This window comes from Balaenoptera physalus (genome assembly GCF_965194825.1).
Source record: "Balaenoptera physalus genome assembly, chromosome: 16".
NCBI lineage: Eukaryota > Metazoa > Chordata > Mammalia > Artiodactyla > Balaenopteridae > Balaenoptera > Balaenoptera physalus.
In genome coordinates this window covers 72916907-72925744 of record NC_138898.1, presented here as the reverse complement: position 1 = coordinate 72925744, position 8838 = coordinate 72916907, and the positions used below count along the sequence as shown (strand labels likewise).

The 8838-nt window shown below is 45.3% G+C and overlaps 1 long non-coding RNA gene across 1 annotated transcript in view; it reads left to right on the top strand.

Moving 5' to 3' along the window:
- The first annotated feature begins 2104 nt into the window (after positions 1-2104).
- LOC309645684 overlaps positions 2105-8838 on the top strand; it is a 594963-nt gene continuing 588229 nt past the window's right edge. Inside the window, exon 1 of the long non-coding RNA XR_014255013.1 lies at positions 2105-4140. This is a non-coding gene — a long non-coding RNA (uncharacterized lncRNA). The remainder of the gene's footprint in view (positions 4141-8838) is intronic.

Sequence of the window (8838 nt, the reverse complement as noted above, 5' to 3'; positions counted from 1 at the left end):
CTACTATAAAGCCCTGTTTTGCTCTGGGCCTATTCAAAATCAATAGCTTTCTAAGTTAGCAAGAAGCAGCATCCCCAACTATGTATGAATTGTCTCTAAAAGCCCGAGGCCAACCTTGTGCTGTCTTCTTAGTAATATGAAATGCAAGCTGCAGTATTCTTCCCTTTATCTTGGAGGGGATGTCTTGCTACGCCCCAGACCACAAGGTTGGAAGGTAAACCTCACCAATGTGGCAGGCTCCTGAATCTCTGTAGAGTTTATCTCCTCTCCTGTCATACACCAGAATGTCCAGATATTTTCTACTTCCTGCTCACTAGGTCTGATGAGCATGGTGTCATCAGTATAGTGAACCGGAGTGATAGGTATAGTGGACCAGTGGGATGTCCAAAAGATTGAGATCACTTGGGACTACACTGCCACAAAGAGCAGGAGGGTTGGTATCACTCTGGACAAGATCACGAATGTGAACAAGTGAATGGAACTCCTCAGGGTCCTCCTTTCTGATGAGGATTGAAAAGAACTCATCTGCCAGGTCAAAGATGCACCCAGTGCAGAGGCTGCGTTCATCTCTGCTGGTGAAGATTTCCAAAGAGCAACAGGCAGCCACAGAAGGGTGTAGATCAGGGGAGTGATATAGTTACTTATATTCGCACTGTAAAGGGTCACCTGGGATTCTGTATAGGGAATAGATTGGAGGAGAGGGCAGGAATAGGTGCAGTCAGAGCACATATTTTGTGCCCTTTGCATATATGGAGTTGTTGCCTGGTGGGCTTGGCGGTATTTGCTGAACAGCTAAGTGAAATAGTGAACGCCCAGCCTGCCTCTGGACCCTGGGTGCTGTTCTTATTCTTGAGCCAGTTTTTCTGTTACTAGTATCCAAAAGCATCTTAATGGATAAAGCTACTGGTAGGATGTAGCCCTGGAGCTGCTCGAGGTCACCTGTGCCATGACATAGAGAGAACCTACCTTCAAGAGAAGCCAACACAGAAAAACTGAGCCAATAGGTTCAGAAAGACAAATTCCCAAGGCTATTTTTTTTTTTTTAATTTTATCAGAGAGTACTTGGTTCACAATGTTGTGTTAGTTCCCAAGGTTATTTTTTGAACTCCTGAATCAGCAGTGCTGGCATGTTCAGTTACATGAGTCTATTAACTAACCCCTTTCCCTCTTTATTTTTAAGCCAGTTTGAACTGAGTTTCTGCCATTTGCAATGCAAGAGTCCTGACTCTTACAAGGTTGAACCAGAAGGCGTGAAAATGAAATTGCTCCCGCCATGGGATGGGAAGAGCAGCAAAACGCGGAAACTGAGCAGGCTCTGATGGAAGGGCTCTGACTTGACTTTGCCATTTGTAAACATGAAGATCATTCTGAGATTGGCTGTTGAAACCAACTAGAGTTGGGTTGGAGCCAAGTACTGTAACATAAGAATCTGATGGACTTAGGAGTAGATGGGGGATGGCACAGTGGACATTCAGCGCCCACCCACATGCCCCTGGCACACTCCATTCCATTGCATGTTGACTGCATCTGACTGCAGGCAGCTGCAGCTCAGTTTGAGCACTCCCTGTTGGACTAGGAGTGCTGGAGAGTCAGTGCCTGGGAGTAACTCTGAGCGTTTTACGCTGTCTCCCATTGTCCCCAGTCACCCACGGCAGCAACCAAAGCTCCCCTCATTTGCTTCTTTCCTTCTCCCTGTCTCACTTACTTACTTACTTATGGATTGAATTGTGCCCCCTCCAATTCCTAGGCTGAAGCCCTAACCCCAGTACCTCAGAATGTGACTGTATTTATTTGGAGATAAGGCCTTTAAAGAGGTGATTAAGTTAAAATGAAGCCATTAGAAAAGACAAAAACTCTAATTTGAAAAGATACATGTACCCCAATGTCCATAGCACCACTCTTTACAATAGCCAAGACATGGAAACAATCTAAGTGTCCATTTTTAATTTTTTTTAACATCTTTATTGGAGTATAATTGCTTTACAATGGTGTGTTAGTTTCTGCTTTATAACACAGTGAATCAGTTATACATATACATATGTCCCCATATCTCTTCCCTCTTGCGTCTCCCTCCCTCCCACCCTTCCTATCCCACACCTCTAGGTGGTCACAAAGCACTGAGCTGATCTCCCTGTGCTATGCGGCTGCTTCCCACTAGCTATCTATTTTATGTTTGGTAGTGTATATATGTCCATGCCACTCTCTCACTTTGTCCCAGCTTACCCTTCCCCCTCCCCGTATCCTCAAGTCCATTCTCTAATAGGTCTGTGTCTTTATTCCCGTCTTGCCCCTAGGTTCTTCATGACCATTTTTTTTAGATTCCATATATATGTGTTAGCATACAGTATTTGTTTTTCTCTTTCTGACTTACTTCACTCTGTATGACAGACTCTAGGTCCATCCACCTCACTACAAATAACTCAATTTCGTTTCTTTTTATGGCTGAGTAATATTCCATTGTATATATGTCCCACATCTTCTCTATCCATTCATCTGTTGATGGACTAAATGTCCATTGACAGAGGAATGGAAGAAGGTGTGGCACATACACACAATGGAATGTTACTCAGCCATTAAAAAGAATGAAATAATGCCATTTGCAGCAACACGGATGGACCTAGAGATTATCATACTTAGTGAAGTAGGACAGACAGAGAAAAATAAATATCGTATGATATCACTTATATGTGGAATCTAAAAAAATGATACAAATGAAATTATTTACAAAATGGAAATAGACTCACAAACATAGAAAACAGACTTATGGTTATGAAAGGGGAAAAGGGGGAGAGGGATAAATTGGGAATTTGGGATTAACAGATACACACTACTATATATAAAATAGATAAACAACAAGGACCTACTGTATAGCATAGGGAGCTCTGTTCAATGTGATGTGGCAGCCTGGATGGGAGGGGAGTCTGGGGGAGAATGGATACATGGATACGTATGGCTGAGTCCCTTTGCTGTGCGCCTGAAACTATCGCACCATTAATAATTGGTTATACCCCAATATAAAATAAAAATTTAAAATTAATTAATTAAAAAAACAGACACACCTACATATTCACACTTATAGAGTTGTTATTTTTAAAGTTTATATATACAATGATATTTTCCTTTAATTTCCTCTATGTTATGATGTGTGGCATAAGAAGAGAAAAAAATACTAAAATTTTCCATTTTCTCATGAAAAAAATGATATCAACTGATCTAGGACTTTCACAATGTATACTGTTAAGGACATGGGGAGGGGGAAGGGTAAGCTGGGATGAAGTGAGAGAGTAGCATTGACATATATACACTACCAAATGTAAAATAGATAGCTAGTGGGAAGCAGCCACATAGCACAGGGAGATCAGCTCTGTGCTTTGTGACCACCTAGAGGGGTGGGATAGGGAGGATGGGAGGGAGACGCAAGAGGGAGGAGATATGGGGATATATGTATATGTATAGCTGATTCATTTTGTTATACAGCAGAAACTAACACAACATTGTAAAGCAATTATACTCCAATAAAGATGTTAAAAAAAATAAAAATTAAACACACACACACAAAATAAAGGAATAAGTAAAAAAACAAAACAAAACAAAACCCAGAAGTAGACTCACAGACATAGAAAACAAACTTATGGTTACCAAAGGGGAAAGGGGGGGGAGGGATAATTAGGGATTTGGGATTAACAGATACACACTACTGTATATAAAAATAGATAAAAAACAAGGACCTACTGTATAGCACAAGGAACTATATTCAATATCTTGTAATAACCTATAATGGAAAAGAATCTGAAAAAGAATATGTACGTATATATAACTGAATCACTTTGCTGTACACCAGAAACTAAAACAACATTGTAAATCAACTGTACTTCAATTTAGAAAAAAAAAAATGAGGCCACGAAGGTGTGCCCTAAACCAATCTGACTGATATTCTTATAAGAAGAGTTAGGCTGGGCTTCCCTGGTGGCGCGGTGGTTGAGAGTCTGCCTGCCAATGCAGGGGACACGGGTTCGACCCCTGGTCTGGGAGGATCCCACATGCCACGGAGCAACTAGGCCCGTGAGCCACAACTACTGAGCCTGCGCATCTGGAGCATGTGCTCCGCAACAGGAGAGGCCGCGATAATGGGAGGCCCGCGTACCGCGATGAAGAGTGGCCCCCACTTGCCCCAATTAGAGAAAGCCCTTGCACAGAAACGAAGACCCAACACAGCCATAAGTAAATAAATAAATAAATAAATAAACCCAAAGTTTAAAAAAAAAAAAAAGAAGAGTTAGGCCACACAGAGAGACAGCAGGGGTGCACACAGAAGGACAACCATATGAAAAGGAAACAAGAAAGCGAAGGCCTCTGAGGAATTCAACCCTGCTGGCACCGTGATCTTGGACTTCCAGCCCCCAGAAATGTGAGAAAATAAATTTCTGTTGTTTAAGCCCCCCAGCGCATGGAATGTGGTTATGGCAGCCCAAGCAGACTAATACATTCCCCCAGCCCTCTCCCAGTGCCTCCTGGGACCACTTCCCAAATAAATAATTTGCACTCAAATCCTTGTCTCAGGTACCCAACTCTCAGACCAGTGATGAGAAGGTCCTTGAGTGTACGGAGCTTTATAGACCAAGCTGCAATGCTCAGAAGTCAGGGACACGGCGATAGAGTGCAGGGGTTAAAAGTGTGGATTTGGGGGGAATTACCTGGTGGTCCAGTGGTTAGGACTCTGCCCTTCCACTGCAGGGGGCACAGGTTCCACGCTTGGTCCAGGAACTAAGATCCCGCGTGCCGTGCGGTGTGGCTTAAATAAATTTTTTTGTTTAAAAGAAAGGGATGTGGAATCTAAAATATGATGCAAATGAACCTATCTACAAAACAGAAACAGACTCATAGACATAGAGAACAAACTTGTGGTTGGCGGGAGGGGGGAGGGAGAGGGACAGACTGGGAGTTTGGTTTTGATGGAAGGAGAGCTTAAAAACAATGACAACGGGGCTTCCCTGGTGGCGAAGTGGTTAAGAATCCGCCTGCCAATGCCAGGGACACGGGTTCGAGCCCTGGCCTGGGAAGATCCCACATGCCGTGGAGCAACTAAGCCCGTGTGCCACAACTACTGAGCCTGCACTCTAGAGCATGCAAGCCACAACTACTGAGCCCACATGCCACAACTACTGAAGCCTGTGCACCTAGAGCCTGTGCTCCGCAACGAGAGAAGCCACAATGAGAAGCCTGCGCACCGCAACGAACAGTAGCCCCCACTCACTGCAACTAGAGAAAGCCTGCGCAAAGCAACGAAGACCCAACACAGCCAAAATAAATAAATAAATTTATATATATTAAAAAAATAACAATGGCAACAAGTTTGGGGTTAGTAGATGCAAACTATTACATTTAGAATGGATAAAAAACAATGTCCTACTGTATAGCACAGGGAACTCAATATCCTGTTATAAACCATAATGGAAAAGAATATAAAAAAAGAATGTCTATGTGTGTAACTGAGTCACTTTGCTGTACAGCAGAAATTAACACAACATTGTAAATCAACTCTACTTCAATTAAAAAAAGAAACGGGGTGGAGGTAACTTCTTAGGATTTCCCTGGTGGTCCAGTGGTTAAGACTCCACACTTCCACTGCAGTGGGCACAGGGGTTCCATCTCTAGTCGGGGAATTAAGGTCCCGTATGCTGTGCTGTGCGGCCAAAAAAACCCCCAAAAAACAAAATATGTGTGGGATTTAGAATCAGACAGAACTGGGCTCACATCCTGGCTCTACAGTCTCTTGGAGCAGTCGCTTAACCTCTCTAAGCCTCAGTTTCCTCTTCTGTAAAATGATGATACCGTAGTACCTGCCTTGCTGGGGTGCTGGGAGGATGACCTGGGAGGAGGCATGTCAGGCATGCTTAGCGCCTGCCAGGAGGGTCCACACTTAACCAGCAGCAGCTAGTCCTAGCAGTGATGGTGTTCATGACACCTAAGTCCCTCCAACCCACGTAACTGGAGGGCAGCCTGAGCTCCGGGACGACTGCAGGCCAGGTCCTACGCGGAGCTCCATGGGTGGAGTAAAAGGAAGTAAAACCGTGGCATCCCTGTCTTTGCTGAGTTGCTAGTCCGGGTGGGAAGCCAGGTGCCCTGAAACGAGTTGGCTTTCCACGGCGGGTTTTCTTACGTCCCAGACAAAAGAGCATTTGGAGGGTGAGCGGGGATCTCCGTTCTGGTACCTGCGTGGTAGCTTCTAAGTTCGAGGACCCGGATCCTGTCTTTTGCTTTCCATTTATCGCCAGAGTCTAGCATAGAGCCCCACATGGATGGATACATATGCATATAAATTTGGGGGCAGGCCCTTTAGAACTGCAGCTTCTAGGTGTGAAAAATAGGTGTAAAAGCCTTCGTCACAGGATGTTTGCGTTGTTCCAGTGATGTTAGTGAAGGGCTTTATAAGTGGGATTATCTCTTTGAATACAAGACGATGGCTCTCTACCGCCAGGCACTGTGCGTCCTGGATAAACAAGAGGGTTCTCAAGCCAGACGGGATTAGGTTAAACTTCCCTCCACTTCCACTTATAAACTGTGTGGATGTCACCACGAGGAGTAACTTTTCTGTGGATTAGCACAATTCAGCATTTAGTAAGCTCTCGGAAAAAGCTACCCAAAAAGCACCTTGCTGGGTCCCCTTAGTGTTTGGACATTTGAACCTCTCCTACGAGCTTTCTGCTCAGTTCTCTGTCTGACCACTAGAGGTCAGGCTAACCCCAAAGTTGAAAGCACCTTAACTCTGTGTCCAGAGGCAAAAGCGGACTTGTCCTGTGCAAAGTGTACACATGCGCCTTCCCAGGTGTGCCTGTGTCCCCCGCTACCAGCGCTTGGATTTTATCCCTAGGCTAAGACGATGGAAACGCCCAAACAGGGCAAATGCATTGAGTTACTTCTGAGAAATCATCAGGGTAAAAAGGAGACAAAAGAAAGAGAAAGCTGGAAGTCATAATAATTTCTGAGTCTTTAGGAAAAAAAAAAAAAGGATTTCCCTGGCGATCCAGTGGCTAAGACTGTGCTTCTACTTCAGGGGGCGCCGGTTGGATCCCTGCTCGGGGAAATAAGATCCCACATGACGCGAGGTGCGTGTTCGGGGGGAATTTCTGAGTCTTAACAATGTGTGGGGAACTTTTAAAAGAATTTTACACATATTAACTGATTTAATGCCTATAAAAGTCTATGGGGTGGGTATGGTTAGTTTCATTTTACGCATGTAAAGCTGGCATAGGGACATAAACGACTGAGATTGGCCTGAGCCCAGGACTTACTGCCATGAAGAGCCAACGAACTTATTTCAGGCCTGGAGCTATGAACCACTAAAGGCTCTGAGCACTTTCCAGGTGCTGATTCTTTCCGTCTTTGGGCCAAATCTTTCAGGTGTGTTGGACCAGACAGGGCCCTTGATCGCTCCCTCCTTCTTTCCTGTCTGTGGCTTTTTGGGGGTCACACAGACATAGGTTCCAATTCTGGCCCTGCCACTTGCCAGCTGTGTGGCCTGGGCAAGTAGGACCTCGCTGGGCCTCAGTTTCCCCCTCTGTCAATTGTAGAACCTTCCTCACAGGTCACCCGCCAACCTCTCTGACTCCTCTTCTGTCTCTGCTGGAATGTGAGTTCCTGGAGGGAAGACTCCTTGTTTAGTACATTTTTTCTAATGCTTGGAATAGTGCCAGGCACATAGTAGGTGCTCAAGAAATATTTGCTGATATTTGCTTGACTCTTCCCACTGGATGTCCCTTGAAGTGGAAGTATTCCCCCCTTTCTATATTCCCACCGAGGCAGCATGACATCAATCATTTCCTAATGACTGTTAAGCCATTCATGAATTCATTCGCAAACACGTGTGCTTCTCTCCTGACAAGTTCTGGAACTACAGAGAAGCATAAGTTGCCTACTCTTGAGAGCTTCAAGTTCAGGATAAGACAAGCTGGCGATTATGAGTCCAGGTCTCTGCGGTCCAATCCCCTGTTGGATCCACCATCCCTAGACATTTCCTGTGTACTTGACCCTTGCCCACTTAGAAGCAGAACTCATCACAGTTGTCTCTTTGGTTAAGGGAAGAGTAGCACTAGGGCTGGACAGTTTCAACAGGTGCCACCAAATGTCAAGAACCGGGAGCATCTCTGAGGCTGCACTGGAGAAAGGGCCGTGGGCAGGCTGGGTCCAGTCTGAGCTCTTCTCTGAATGGACAGGCAAGGAGGAGCCAGGCTTCCCAGTCCAAGTCACCTGCTAAGCCTCCTCCTAAAATCCATTGCTAAGCAGCCAACCACACTCAGACATGTCGTGCACAGCCTTGGATCCTAAATGCAAATGGACGCATTATAACCCAGCCATACCTGCTTGGCTTCAGCTAATTTGGGGGAGTCTGGCTCAGGGGCAGATTTGATATCAGGGGGTAGATCAGATGGACCTGCAGCAATGATTGGGGCTCACATGGACATCACTCCTCACGCTAATCAATCAGCAACATGGCCGCTACTGCTGTCCTTACTGGACCCCGTTATGTGGCCTCTCAGCCCTGACGCTGTGCAGGACTCGCTCACAGGTCACAGCATACATTTCAGCTGTATTTTCTAGGCGTCATTATTCCAAGTCCTGATATAAATCAACCCCCACAGCAGCCTTGTGAGCTGGGTACTGTTATCAGCTCCATTTTACAGAAGAGGAAACTGATGAACACAGGTGGGAGTCATTGGTCGGAGGTCACGCAGCTGTAAGTGGCAGAGCTAGGATTTGAATGCAGGTGGTCCAGCTCTCCCTCCTGGATGCTGTAAATAGACAAAGGCTGGGGTGGCTTTTCCTAGTCTGGAGTTTGGC